Genomic DNA, 15,768 nt, shown 5'->3' on the forward strand with positions numbered 1-15,768 from the left:
CATGACTGCGAACTTCATGTCTCGGTTCAAGTCAGCTGAGGGCAAGCGATATCTCATTAATGCTGCCTACAGTCCTAGCAGTGCTGGCTATGAATGGTACATGGATGCTCTGAGGACCTTATCGCGTGAGATGGCTGACTGGGTCGAGAGATTTAAGTAGGAAATATGGCTGCAACATTGTGATGGTGGACGTCGGTTTGGTCACATGACAACGAACCTTTCCAAGTGTATCAATGCAGTGCTGAAGGGAACAAGGTATCTACCCATTTCAGCTATAGTGAGATGTACCTACGAGAGTCAAGAGGTTGCAGCAGTTGTTTGTCCGTAAGAGTAGGGAAATGCATGCTTAGATGGACGTAGGTAACCGGTTTTCACAGTGGCTGCTGATAAATCCCATTTTTAGGGTTTATCATATATAGAATCTAAGGGTTTTATCAATGATCTTCCACACTTATTCATATAAAACTGCGTGATTTTGTGTTGCTTTCTCCATTTTGCCTCATAGATGAAAATATGCTTCTTTTACATCAAAATTGATATATTGTAATTCTCCTCTATTACCATTAGATGCCTTGATCCGTTTGTTAAGTGATTTCAGAAGTTATAGGGCAAAAATGGCTAAGAGGAATGAAGGAAGCATGCATGAATGGAGGGAGCATGGAACAAATCAAAGATTTGGGTTTTGGACATGCACGCGCACGCGCACCTTGTGCGTACGCGTGAATGCGTGCATCCAAAGACAGCGCAATGGAGCCGAGCGAGGAGCCGGCGCGCTTATATGGCTGGGCCATATTCCCTATGACGCTTGCGCGCACCTTACGCCTGCGCGCATATCACAAAATACCCCAGGGACGCGTACGCGTACAGTGCGCGTACGCGTCAATGTGCGCACATGATTTTTTAAAAGGAACACGTGCCCAGCGATTTCAAGGAGTCCCAGGCCCTGTTTTGGAGCAGAATTTTGGAGGGAAAAGCTTAAGAAGACCAAGGATTAGGAGTGTTAGGACAATTAGTCATAATTCTAGATATTTTAGGGAGTTAGTTACATTTTGTTTTTAGAGAGAGAAACTCCAACTTCTCTCTAGAATTTCACTTCCTCCATTACAATTCTCCTTTGATTTCTTGGTGAGATCCATTGTTAATTCACTTTTGCTTTGGCACAAGTTGTAGATCTACTCTTCTTCTACTCTTAATTGATGCTCTTTTGATTCAATTTCTTAGATCTAGATTTGGTTGACTTTGTTACTTTGAATTTGGATTAATGAATTGAAGTTTCATTCAATTGTTTGATTGTTGATGATTGTTTGGATTAGATAGCTTTAATACAATTCTCTTCTCTCAATATACATCATGTTTTCTATGATTGCCTACCAATTGTTTGTGATAATGACAACCCTAGCTATGGAGTAGATTTCCCTTACTTGGCTTAGGGGTTGAGTTATTGGAGACACTTGAATAGTGGATATCAATTGTAGATTATGAATTGAGAAGTTGCTAATTGACTTGGAGTGCACTAAAGCTAGACTTCCTTAGGGTGAGGCTAGGACTTGTGACTCAAGTTAGTTACTCTCACTTGACTTTCCTCCATTGTTAGGGGGTTAACTAAGTGAAGCAATAATCAATCCTTATCATAATTGAAGGAAACTATAATGATGGAACTTCCAATGCTTACCCTTGGCCAAGGCTTTTATTTCAATTAATTGTTGTTTGCTTTTGTTAGCTTGAATTCTTGCACCAACTCTCAAAACCATAAAAGCTTTCCTAATCAATGATGAGCATTCTAAGGCAATTCCTAGGGAGGACGATCCGAGATTAATACTTTCGGTCATAGATTTTAGAATTGTTTGATGCAATATTTGCGTGTTGGTTAGACTATACTCACGATTGGATATATTGCTAGTTTCTAACCGGCATACGAATATTTCCGTTCATCAAAATGGCACCGTTGACAGGGAATTGCTTATGTGTGCCATTCTATTGGTTAATGTGAATATGTTAATATGTGAATATTTGCATTTTCTCTCTTGATTGATTGCTTGTTTGATTGTTACATAGGACTAGATTTTGCTTAGACACCAATTAATGTCATGAGCTTCTTTTTCCCTTCATTGTATGACGCATTCACTACCAAATCCGAGCTTAGCACCATTTGATTCGAAAATTGAAAGAACTTTGCTTCATACTAGGCAAGCTCGGAGGCGGTTAGCTTTTGAGGAAGGTGAAAAGGTTCTTACCAATTCACCAACCACATCATCGTCATCCAACGAAGGCACTAATTACTCTCCCATTGATACTACTAGTAGTTCTTCTTTTGATCTAGGTTTTGACAACATGGCCGCTTGGTGCACGAAATCGTGATCGTTCATTCCTTGGTAACGGCGCTAAAAACTTCATGCGCACATTCATAATTTTAGTTCTTTGTCACAACTTTGCACAACTAACCAGCAAGTGCACTGGGTCGTCCAAGTAATAAACCTTACGTGAGTAAGGGTCGATCCCACGGAGATTGTCGGCTTGAAGCAAGCTATGGTCACCTTGTAAATCTCAGTCAGGCGGATTTAAATGGTTATGGTGAATTGATAATTAAAATATAATTAAAATATAAAATAGGATAGAGATACTTATGTAATTCATTGGTGAGAATTTCAGATAAGCGTATGGAGATGCTTTTGTTCCTTCTGAACCTCTGCTTTCCTGCTGTCTTCATCCAATCATTCCTACTCCTTTCCATGGTAAGCTTTATGTAGGGCATCACCGTTGTCAATGGCTACTTCCCGTCCTCTCAGTGAAAATGGTCCAAAATGCGCTGTCACCGCACGGCTAATCATCTGTCGGTTCTCGATCATACTGGAATAGGATTCAGTAATCCTTTTGCGTCTGTCACTATGCCCAGCACTCGCGAGTTTGAAGCTCGTTACAGCCATCCCTTCCCAGATCCTACTCGGAATACCACAGACAAGGTTTAGACTTTCTGGATCTCAAGAATGGCCGCCAATAATTCTAGCCTATACCACGAAGACTCTGATCGTAAATCAGGAGGCTAAGAGATATGCATTCAAGCTTGTTTTCATGTAGAACGGAAGTGTTTGTCAGGCACGCGTTCATAGGTGAGAATGGTGATGAGCGTCACATAATCATCACATTCATCATGTTCTTGTGTGCGAATGAATATCTTAGATAAGAAATAGGCTTGAGTTGAATAGAAAAACAATAGTACTTTGCATTAATTCATGAGGAACAGCAGAGCTCCACACCTTAATCTATGGTGTGTAGAAACTCTACTGTTAAAAATACATAAGAACAAGGTCTAGGCATGGCCGAGAGGCCAGCCTCCAAAGCATGATCAAAGGATCAAAAGATAATCCAAATATGATCAAAAGATGTCCAAAGATGTCTAATATAATAGTAAAAGGTCCTATTTATATTAAACTAGTTACTAGGGTTTACAGAGATAAGTAAATGATGCAGAAATCCACTTCCGGGGCCCACTTGGTGTGTGCTTGGGTTGAGCATTGAGCTTTCATGTGTAGAGACTTCTTTTGGAGTTAAACACCAGGTTGTAACCTGTTTCTGGCGTTTAACTCTGCTTTGCAACCTGTTTCTGGCATTTAACTCCAGAATAGGGCAGGAAGCTGGCGTTGAATGCCAGTTTGCGTCGTCTAAACTCGGGAAAAGTATAGACTATTATATATTTCTGGAAAGCCCTGGATGTCTATGTTCCAACAAAATTGAGAGCGCGCCATTTGAACTCTTGTAGCTCCAGAAAATCCACTTTGAGTGCAGGGAGGTCAGAATCCAACAGCATCTGCAGTCCTTCTTCAGCCTCTGAATCAGATTTTTGCTCAAGTCCCTCAATTTCAGCCAGAAAGTACCTGAAATTACAGAAAAACACACAAACTCATAGTAAAGTTCAGAAATGTGATTTTTAATTAAAAACTAATAAAAATATACTAAAAACTAACTAAATCATACTAAAAACTATGTAAAAACAATGCCAAAAAGCGTATAAATTATCCGCTCATCACAACACCAAACTTAAATTGTTGCTTGTCCCCAAGCAACTGAAAATCAAATAGGATAAAAAGAAGAGAATATACTATAAATTCCAAAATATCAATGAAACTTAGCTCCAACTAGATGAGCGAGACTAGTAGCTTTTTGCCTCTTGAATAGTTTTGGCATCTCACTTTATCCATTGAAGTTCAGAATGATTGGCATCTATGGGAACTCAGAATTCAGATAGTGTTATTGATTCTCCTAGTTCAGTATGTTGATTCTTGAACACAGCTACTTTATGAGTCTTGGCCGTGGCCCTAAGCACTTTGTTTTCCAATATTACCATCGGATACATAAATGCCACAGACACGTAACTAGGTGAACCTTTTCAGATTGTGACTCAGCTTTGCTAAAGTCCCCAATTAGAGGTGTCCAGGGTTCTTAAGCACACTCTTTTTTTGCTTTGGACCTCGACTTTAACCGCTCAGTCTCAAGCTTTTGGCTTGACACCTTCACGCCACAAGCACATGGTTAGGGACAGCTTGGTTTAACCGCTTAGGCCAGGATTTTATTCCTTTAAGCCCTCCTATCCACTGATGCTCAAAGCCTTGGATCCTTTTTATTACCCTTGCCTTTTTGTTTAAAGGGTTACTGGCTTTTTGCTCTTGCCTTTTGGTTTTAAGAGCTTTTGACTTTTTCTGCTTACTTTTTCTTTTTCTTTCTTTTTTTCGCCATTTTTTTCTCTTTTTTTTGCAAGCCTTTGTATTCACTGCTTTTTCTTGCTTCAAGAATAATTTTTATGATTTTTCAGATTATTAAATAACATTTCTCCTTTTTCATCATTCTTCAAGAGCCAACAATTTTAACATTCATAAACAACAAATTCAAAAGACATATGCACTGTTCAAGCATTCATTCAGAAAACAAAAAGTATTGTCACCACATCAAAATAATTAAACTAATTTCAAGGATGAATTCGAAATCATGTACTTCTTGTTCTTTTGTTTTTATAACAGTTTTCATTTAAGAGAGGTGATGGACTCATAGGACATTCATAGCTTTAAGACATAGACACTTAAACACTAATGATCATGTAATAAAGACACAAACATAAACATAAACATAAAGCATAGTAAATGAAAAACAGAAAAATAAGAACAAGGAGATTAAGGAACGGGTCCACCTTAGTGAGGGTGGCGTCTTCTTCCTCTTGAAGAACCAATGGTGTTCTTGAGCTCCTCTATGTCTCTTCCTTGTCTTTGTTGCTCCTCCCTCATAGCTCTTTGATCTTCTCTAATCTCATGGAGGATGATGGAGTGCTCTTGGTGCTCCATCCTTAGTTGTCCCATGTTGGAACTTAATTCTCCTAGGGAGGTGTTGATTTGCTCCCAATAGTTTTGTGGAGGAAAGTGCATCCCCCGAGGCATCTCAGAGATTTCATGGTGAGGAATTTCCTCATGCTCTTGTTGAGGTCCATGATCTCTTGTTTGCTCTATCATTTTCTTGGTGATGGGCTTGTCCTCATCAATGAGGATGTCTCCCTCTATGTCAATTCCATCTGAATTACAGAGGTGACAAATGAGGTGAGGAAAGGCTAACCTTGCCAAAGTGGAGGACTTGTCAGCCACCTTGTAAAGTTTTTGAGGTATAATCTCATGAACTTCCACTTCCTCCCCAATCATGATACTATGGATCATGATGGCCCGGTCTACAGTAACTTCAGACCGGTTGCTAGTAGGGATAATTGAGCGTTGAATAAACTCCAACCATCCTCTAGCTACACGCTTAAGGTCCGGTCTTCTCAATTGAACCGGCTTGTCTCTTAAGTCAACTTTCCATTGAGCTCCTTCTACACATATGTCCATGAGGACTTAGTCTAACCTTTGATCAAAGTTGACCCTTCTAGTGTAGGGGCGTGCGTTTTCTTGCATCATTGGCAAGTTCAACGCCAGCCTTACATTTTCTGGACTGAAATCTAAGTATTTCCCCCGAACCATGGTAAGCCAGTTCTTTGGGTTTGGGTTCAAAATTTGATCATGGTTCCTAGTGATCCATGCATTTGCATAGAACTCTTGAACCATTAAGATCCCAACTTGTTGAATAGGGTTGGTGAGAACTTCCCAACCTCTTCTTTGGATCTCATGTCGGATCTCCAGATACTCATTCTTTTTGAGCTTGAAAGGAACCTTAGGGATCACTTTCTTCTTGGCCACAACTTCATAGAAGTGGTCTTGATGGACCTTTGAGATGAATCTCTCCATCTCCCATGACTCAGAGGTGGAAGCAATTGCCTTCCCTTTCCTCTTTCTTGAGGTTTCTCTGGCCTTAGGTGCCATTACTGGTTATGGAAAAACAAAAAAGCAATGCTTTTACCACACCAAACTTAAAATGTTTGCTCGTCCTCGAGCAAAAGAAGAAAGAAAAATGGAGGAGAGGGAGAGAGGTGTGTATTCGGCCAATGGGAAGAAGAAAGGGTTGTGTTGTGTGAAAATGAAGAAGGAATGAGGGGTTTATATAGGAGTGGGGGGGAGGTTTAGGGTTCGGTCATGGGGTTGGGTTTGGGTGGGAAATGAATTTGAATTTGTAGGTAGGTGAGGTTTTTGGGGGAGAGAGGATGGATGTGAGTGGTGAAGAGGTGCTGGGGAAGAGTGATTGAAGTGATTGGAGAAGGGTATTTGGGGAAGAGAGTTATGAAAAGGTGTGAAGAGGAGAGAAGAAGAAGTGGGGTAGGTGGGGATCCTGTGGGGTTCACAGATCCAATGGGGTCAAGGACTTAGCATCCCTGCTCCAATTAGGCGTGCAAAATGCCCTTTGTATGCAATACTGGCGTTTAACGCCAGACTGCTGCCTGTTTTTGGCGTTAAACGCCCAAATGTAGCCTGTTTCTGGCGTTTAACGCTAGGTTAATGCTTGTTTCTGGCGTTAAACACCAGACAGATGCTTATTTCTGGCGTTTAAACGCCAGAATGTTCTTTCTCCAGGGTGTGCTGTTTTGAATGTTGTTTTTCATTCTGTTTTTTATTTTTCAGTAGTTTTTATGACTTCACATGATCATCAACCTAAAGAAAACATAAAATAACAATGGAAAATAAATAGATATAATTAAATAACATTGGGTTGCCTCCCAACAAGCGCTTCTTTAATGTCAATAGCTTGACAGTCAGCTCTCATGGAGCCTCACAGATGTTCAGAGCATTATTGGGACCTCTCAACACCAAACTTAGAATTTGAATGTGGGGGTTCAACATCAAACTTAGAGTTTGGTTGTGGCCTCCTAACACCAAACTTAGAGTTTGACTGTGGGGTCTTTGGTTGACTCTGCAGTGAGAGAAGCTTTTCATGCTTCCTCTCCAATGTTACAGAAGGAGATCCTTGAGTTTTAAACACAAGGTTGTCCTCATTCAGTTGAAGGACCAACTCTCCTCTGTCCATATCAATCACAGCTTTTGTTGTGGCTAGGAAGGGTCTTCCAAGGATGATGGATTCATCATCATCCTTCCCAATGTCTAGGATTATGAAATCAGTAAGGATGTATAGGCCTTCAACCTTTACTAACACGTCCTCTACTAGTACATAAGCCTGTTTTCTCAAGTTGCCTGCCATCTCTAATGAGATTCTGGCAGCTTGCACCTCAAAGATCCCAAATCTTTCCATTACAGAGAGTGGCATAAGGTTAATGCTTGACCCCAGGTCACACAGAGCCTTCTCAAAGGTCATGGTGCCTATGGTATAGGTTATTAAGAATTTACCAGGATCCTGTTTCTTTTGAGGTAATTTCTGCCTATCCAATGCATTCAGTTCATTGGTGAGCAAGGGAGGTTCATCTTCCCAAGTCTCATTACCAAATAAATTGGCATTCAGCTTCATGATTGCACCAAGGTACTTAGCAACTTGATCTTCAGTAATGTCTTCATCCTCTTCAGAGGAAGAATACGCATCAGAGCTCATGAAGGGCAGAAGCAAGTTGAATGGAATCTCTATGGTCTCTGTATGAGCCTCAAATTCCTTTGGTTCCTCAAAGGGAAACTTCTTATTGGTCAGTGAACGTCCTAGGAGGTCTTCTTCACTAGGATTCACGTCCTTCTCCTCCTCTCTGGGTTCGGCCACACCAAGTAAGGTAATGGCCTTGCACTCTCTTTTTGGATTCTCTTCTGTATTGCTTGGGAGAGTACTAGAAGGAATTTTAGTGACTCTTTTACTCAGCTGGCCCACTTGTGCCTCCAAATTTCTAATGGAGGACCTTATTTCATTCATGAAACTTAGAGTGGCCTTAGATAGATCAGAGACTATATTTGCTAAGCTAGATGGACTCTGCTCAGAATTCTCTATCTGTTGCTGAGTGGATGATGGAAAAGGCTTGCTATTGCTAAATCTGTTTCTTCCACCATTATTAAAGCCTTGTTGAGGCTTTTGTTGATCCTTCCATGAGAAATTTGGATGATTTCTCCATGAGGGATTATAGGTGTTTCCATAGGGTTCACCCATGTAATTCACCTCTGCTATTGTAGGGTTCTCAGGATCATAAGCTTCTTCTTCAGAAGATGCCTCTTTAGTACTGTTGGATGCAGCTTGCAATCCATTCAGACTCTGAGAAATCATATTGACTTGCTGAGACAATATTTTGTTCTGAGCCAATATGGCATTCAGAGCATCAATTTCAAGAACTCCCTTCCTCTGAGGCGTCCCATTACTCACAGGATTCCTTTCAGAAGTGTACATGAACTGGTTATTTGCAACCATGTCAATGAGTTCCTGAGCTTCTGCAAGCGTTTTCTTTAGGTGAATAGATCCACCTGCAGAATGGTCCAATGACATCTTAGCTAATTCAGACAGACCATCATAGAATATATCCAGGATGGTCCATTTTGAAAGCATGTCAGAGGGACACTTTTTGGTCAGTTGCTTGTATCTCTCCCAAGCTTCATAGAGGGATTCACCTTCTTTTTGTCTGAAGGTTTGAACATCCACTCTAAGCTTACTCAGCTTTTGAGGAGGAAAGAACTTGGCTAAGAAAGTCATGACCAGCTTATCCCAAGAGTTCAAGCTATCTTTAGGTTGAGAGTCCAACCATATTCTAGCTCTGTCTCTTACAGCAAACGGGAAAAGCATAAGCCTGTAGACCTCGGGATCAACCCCATTGGTCTTAACAGTATCACAGATCTGCAAGAATTCAGTTAAAAACTGAAAAGGATCTTCTAATGAAAGTCCATAAAACTTACAATTATGTTGCATCAGAGAAACTAATTGAGGTTTTAGCTCAAAATTGTTTGCTCCAATGGCAGGGATTGAGATGCTTCTTCCATGTAAGTTGGAATTTGGTACAGTAAAGTCACCAAGCATCTTCCTTGCACCTCCACCATTATTATTGGTTTCGGCCATGTCTCCTTCTTTTTCGAAAAATTCTGTCAGATTTTCTCCAAAGAGTTGTGCTTTAGCTTCCCTTAGCTTCTTCTTCAGAGTCCTTTCAGGTTCAGGATCAGTTTCAACAAGAATGTTCTTATCCTTGTTCCTGCTCATGTGAAAAAGAAGAGAACAGAAAAGAAGAGAAATCTTCTATGTCACAGTATAGAGATTCCTTTATGTGAGTAGAAAAAGAAAAGAATAGAAGAAGAAAAATTCGAACACAGAAAGAGGGAGAGGATTCGAATTTTTAAGAAGAATAGAAGTGTTAGTAGATAAATAAAATAATTAGAAAGAGATGAGGGGGAGAGAATTTCAAAAATTAGAAGAAGAAAAAAAAGAAAAATATTTTTGTTTTTATTTTATTTATTAATTAGTATTCGAAAAAGTTAGAAGAAACAATTAATTAATTAAAAAGATTTTTGAAAAAGAGGGAAGTGATTTTCGAAAATTAGGAGAGAGAAAAGTAGTTAGGTGGTTTTGAAAAAGATATGATTGAAATAGAAAACTTTTAAAATCAAACAAAAAGTTAAGTGGTTAATTGAAAAAGATTTGAAAATCAAATTTGAAAGGGTGAAAAGTTATGAAAGATTTTGAAATTGATTTTGAAAAAGATATGATTGAAATTGAAAAAGATATGATTGAAATTTAATTTGAAAAATATTTAAAAAGAAAATTAAAAAGATTTGATTTTTTTGAAAATTAAAGTTGATTACTTGACTAACAAGAAACTAAAAGATAGGATTTTAAAATTTAAAGAATGAATCTTTCTTAATAGGCAAGTAACAACTTGAGATTTTTGAATCAGAATATTAAAAGTTAGCAATGAATTTGAAAATATGAAACAAAAATAAGAAAAAGATTTTTGAAAATCATTTTGAAATTTTCGAAAATCATAAAAGAAAAATGAAAAAGATTTTATTTTTGAAAAAGATTTGAAAAAGATAGAATTTTTAAATTGAAAATTTGACTTGACTCATAAGAAACAATTAAATTTTAAAAACTTGTGAAAAAGTCAACTCAAATTTTCGAAAATTATGAGTGAAAAAGGAAAAGATATTTTTTTATTTTTGAATTTTAATGATTAGAGAGAAAAACATCAAAAAGACTCAATGCATGAAAATTTTGGATCAAAACAAAATGATGCATGCAAGAACACTATGAATGTTAAGATGAGCACCAAGAACACTTTGAATGTCAAGATGAACACCAAGAACTTATTTTTTGAAAATTTTTAAGAAAAGAAAACATGCAAGACACCAAACTTAGAAATTTTTAATTTTTTAGACACTATGAATGCAAGAATGCATATGAAAAACAAAATGCAACACACAACAAGAAAATGTGAAGATCAAACAAGAGGATTCGTCAAGAACAACTTGAAGATCATGAAGAATGCAATGCATGAATTTTCGAAAAATGCAAGAAAGAGATAAACATGCAATTGACACTAAACTTATGACTTAACATTAGACTCAAATAAGAAACACAAAATTAATTTTTGATTTTATGATTTTATAACTTTTTTTGGATTTTTGAAAAATATTTTGGGAAAAACGAAAAAGAAGAAAAAAAATTTTGTATTATTTTCGAAAATAAGAAATAAAAAGCTTAAAAATAAAATAAAATTACCTAATCTGAGCAACAAAATGAACCGTCAGTTGCCCAAACTCGAAAAATCCCCGGCAACGGCGCCAATAACTTGGTGCACGAAATCGTGATCGTTCATTCCTTGGTAACGGCGCTAAAAACTTCATGCGCACGTTCATAATTTTAGTTCTTTGTTACAACTTCGCACAACTAACCAGCAAGTGTACTGGGTCGTCCAAGTAATAAACCTTACGTGAGTTAGGGTCGATCCCACGGAGATTGTCGGCTTGAAGCAAGCTATGGTCACCTTGTAAATCTCAGTCAGGCGGATTTAAATGGTTATGGTGAATTGATAATTAAATATAATTAAAATATAAAATAGGATAGAGATACTTATGCAATTCATTGGTGAGAATTTCAGATAAGCGTATGGAGATGCTTTTGTTCCTTCTGAACCTCTGCTTTCCTGCTGTCTTCATCCAATCATTCCTACTCCTTTCCATGGCAAGCTTTATGTAGGGCATCACCGTTGTCAATGGCTACTTCTCGTCCTCTCAGTGAAAATGGTCCAAAATGCGTTGTCACCGCACGGCTAATTATCGGTCGGTTCTCGATCATACTGGAATAGGATTCAGTAATCCTTTTGTGTCTGTCACTACGCCCAGCACTCACGAGTTTGAAGCTCGTCACAGCCATCCCTTCCCAGATCCTACTTGGAATACCACATACAAGGTTTAGACTTTTCGGATCTCAAGAATGGCCGCCAATAATTCTAGCCTATACCACGAAGACTCTGATCGTGAATCAGGAGGCTAAGAGATATGCATTCAAGCTTGTTTTCATGTAGAACAGAAGTGTTTGTCAGGCACGCGTTCATAGGTGAGAATGGTGATGAGCGTCACATAATCATCACATTCATCATGTTCTTGTGTGCGAATGAATATCTTAGATAAGAAATAGGCTTGAGTTGAATAGAAAAACAATAGTACTTTGCATTAATTCATGAGGAACAGCAGAGTTCCACACCTTAATCTATGGTGTGTAGAATCTCTACCGTTGAAAATACATAAGAACAAGGTCCAGGCATGGCCGAGAGGCCAGCCTCTAAAGCGTGATCAAAGGATCAAAAGATAATCCAAAGATTATCAAAAGATGTCTAATACAATAGTAAAAGGTCCTATTTATACTAAACTAGTTACTAGGGTTTACAGAGATAAGTAAATGATGCAGAAATCTACTTCCAGGGCCCACTTGGTATGTGCTCGGGCTGAGCATTGAGCTTTCATGTGTAGAGACTTCTTTTAGAGTTAAACGCCAGGTTGTAACCTGTTTCTGGCGTTTTAACTCTGCTTTGCAACTTGTTTCTGGCGTTTAACTCCATAATAGGGCAGGAAGCTGGCGTTGAATGCCAGTTTGCATCGTTTAAACTCGGGCAAAGTATAGACTATTATATATTGTTGGAAAGCCCTGGATGTCTACTTTCCAACGCAATTGAGAGCGCGCCATTTGGATTCCTGTAGCTCCAGAAAATTCACTTTGAGTACAGGGAGGTCAGAATCCAACAGCATCTGCAGTCCTTCTTCAGCCTCTAAATCAGATTTTTGCTCAAGTCCCTCAATTTCAGCCAGAAAGTACCTGAAATTACAGAAAAATACATAAACTCATAGTAAAGTCCAGAAATGTAATTTTTAATTAAAAACTAATAAAAATATACTAAAAACTAGGTAAATCATACTAAAAACTATGTAAAAACAATGCCAAAAAGCGTATAAATTATCCGCTCATCACCGCTCCAAGGAGAGTTACTCTCAAGGAAGCGAGTGCCCCAGATTTTGTTCTCCAACCCCTCCATGTGCTTCATCCCAACTTGAATGCAAACTTTGAACTCAAGACCGCTCTCATCAATCTCTTACCAAAGTTCCATGGACTTCCCGCACAAGATCCAATTAGACACCTTAAGGATTTTCATGGTGTATGCTCGACTACTAAGCGGGAAGGGTCCGATGAAGTGGCTATATGGTTGTTTGCCTTCCCTTTTTTCTCTTGAGGAAAGAGCCAAGGAGTGGTTCTATACCTTACCTAGCAATGTTGTGTCCAATTGGGACTTGCTTAGAAGAGGATTCCTTGATAAATTCATGCCCGGAGAAATGACGGACAAGCTAAGGAAGGAGATCTCATATATTGTACAAGGCGAGACAGAAACTCTATATGAATATTGGGAGCGGTTCCTCAAACTTCTTGACTCATGTCCGAACCACATGCTCGACACTCAAGTATTGCTTGGCTATGTGTGCCAAGGCATGAGAGAGCAAGATAAGAATCTATTGGATGCCTCAAGCAATGGTTCTTTGTCTAAGTATAGAATGGCGGAGGAGGCATGGCAACTCATTGTCGACTTGGCCGAATCCGCTCAACATGCTAGACGGAGAGTCAATCGCCCAAAGGCCGTGAATGAAGTCTCTTCAAGTGGTGAGACTGACAAACCCCAATTTGAGGGTCTATCTTGTGCTGATTTCAGGGGTTTTATCAATGATTCCACACACTTTCTATATGAAAATACAAGATTTTGCATTCCTTTCCTAGTTTTGCCTCATGAATGAAAACATGCTTATTTTGCACTAAAATAGACACATTTCTAATCTTCTCTCGATGCCATTCGATGCCGTGACTTGTGTGTTAAGTGGTTTCAGGATATAGAGTAGGAATGGACCGAAAGAGAGAAGGAAGACGGGTACAAAGGAAGGAAGCATGAGGATTAAGCTTTGGAAATTTCCGCATGGGCGCGTGCGCGCCCCTTGCGCGCCCGCGCGGATAGGGCAACGTGAAGCCGAAGCCAAGAGCCCAGCCACGAGCCGGCTTGAGAAGCGGCTAAGCCAGGATCTTCATGAGGCGCGCACGCGTACATCACGCCTCCGCGCACATTACAAGACGTCTCAACGGCGCGTACGCGTACCTTGCGCGTGCGCGCCGATTTGCGAAAATGATTTTTAATGAAGTCACGTGACTTAGGCGTGGAGGCAGTTAAGGATCCCACTTTTGGAGAAGCACCTTGGCGGGAAAAGCTTAAGAAGACCAAAGGAGCAAGGGTTAAGGGACTTTTAGTTCATTTTCTTCTAGATCTAGATATTTTTCTTTTTTTGGAGAGAAGAGGGAGTTAGTTACACTTTTTTTTTGGGAGAAGAAGAGGGAGATTCCAAGCTTCACTAGGGTTCATCCTCTTCTAATTTCTGAATTTTCAATGACCTTTTGGTGAGATCCACTACAATTCTCACTCCACTTTGTTCATGCCATAGATTTTCTTCTCCAATTTCAAGTAGTAGATACAATTGATCAATTCTCATAGATCTAGAATTCAACTTTGTAATTTTGGATTTCATCTCTATTTTGGATTTTCATTGCTACTCTTTGGGACATGTTGTTAGATCTTTGTGTTGCAATACTTTCAATTTGACTTTTCTTCTCATTTTACTATGCCTTTCCTTCTTGCTCATCACATGTTTGATAAAATGACAACACTAGCTATGGAGTAGAATTCTCACACTTGGCATAGGGTTTAGTCTTTGGAAGAAGTTGAATAGTGTATCAATAGTTGGTTTGGAATTAGGGATTGCTAGTTGGCTTGGAGTGCACTAAAGCTAGGTTCCCATAAGGTGAAGCTAGGACTTGTGACTCAAGTTAATTACTTTCATTTGACCTTCCTCTATACCTAGGGGATAACTAAATGGAGCAAGGCCTAATTGTTGTCAACATTGAATGAACTATAAGGATAGGATTTCCAACGCCAACCCTAAGCCAAGTCTTTTGATAATTGATTGTTTGTTTCTCATCGCTTTGCTAAAACCTTCAAAGAATTCCAACAAAGTTTACTAAATCAATAAGATGCACACTTTGGCAATTCCAAGGGAGAACGACTCGGGAGACTAGTACTCTCGGATATAGATTGTAGATTTGTTTGATGAAGGATTTGCGTCGGTTTAGACTATACTACGATCGATCAATTGATAATTTCTATACCGGCAAAAATCTATTTGTCAAAATGGCGCCGTTGCCGGGGAAGCGCAATGGTGTTGTGTTATTGGTTATTGTACATATGTGAATAGTGTAAATAGTTTGTCTTTTGCTTGTTTACTAGATTTTGTTAGTTTTATTTTGTTTTTCCATAATGAATTCTCACCACTTTGGCTTTGAGTTTGGTTCTAAGTGTGTTGTAGGAAATGTGGACTTTAATGGCAACATGTACCATGGATGGAACCAACAAAGATGGGAAGAGCCTCAAGGAATTGATCACTCCTATTGGCAACAACCTCCGGATACTTATAGGTATAATTTCCATCCTAATGCATGCCAACTTAGCGGCTATGATGATTCTTTTTGTGACACTCAACAACCACCATCATACGCCTATGAATCTCATCCTCAACATGAACCTCAACCATTCTCACAAGCCTTTCATCACCAAGCACCACCCCATGACCCATATCCATCATATAACCAATCATCCATACCATATTTTTATGGCCATTATGAGCAAGAACCTCTAGAATCACCACAACCATATCAAGATTACTCCCAAGAACCACCTCAATACTCATCATCGCCATACCTTTACCAAGAAGAACCACCTTCCTACCATGAACCCTCCCTCCAAAATAATGAACCTTCCTATTCACCCCAAGCCCCAATAGACGATCCTCTCACTTTGTTACTCCAAGGACAAGAAGCCATGAAGCGGGATACACTTGAGTTTGTGACCAACTTGACCAAAGTGGTGCACACTTTAGC

The 15,768-nt window shown here is 39.2% G+C and overlaps 1 non-coding gene across 1 annotated transcript; it reads left to right on the forward strand.

Moving 5' to 3' along the window:
• The first annotated feature begins 8,865 nt into the window (after positions 1 to 8,865).
• LOC112753459 (small nucleolar RNA R71) lies at positions 8,866 to 8,973 on the forward strand. The gene has a single exon (XR_003177847.1). It is a non-coding gene; the product is annotated as a small nucleolar RNA R71 (small nucleolar RNA).
• The last annotated feature ends 6,795 nt before the right edge of the window (positions 8,974 to 15,768 follow it).

The sequence above is a fragment of the Arachis hypogaea genome, chromosome 15 (assembly GCF_003086295.3).
Source record: "Arachis hypogaea cultivar Tifrunner chromosome 15, arahy.Tifrunner.gnm2.J5K5, whole genome shotgun sequence".
Classification (NCBI taxonomy): domain Eukaryota; kingdom Viridiplantae; phylum Streptophyta; class Magnoliopsida; order Fabales; family Fabaceae; genus Arachis; species Arachis hypogaea.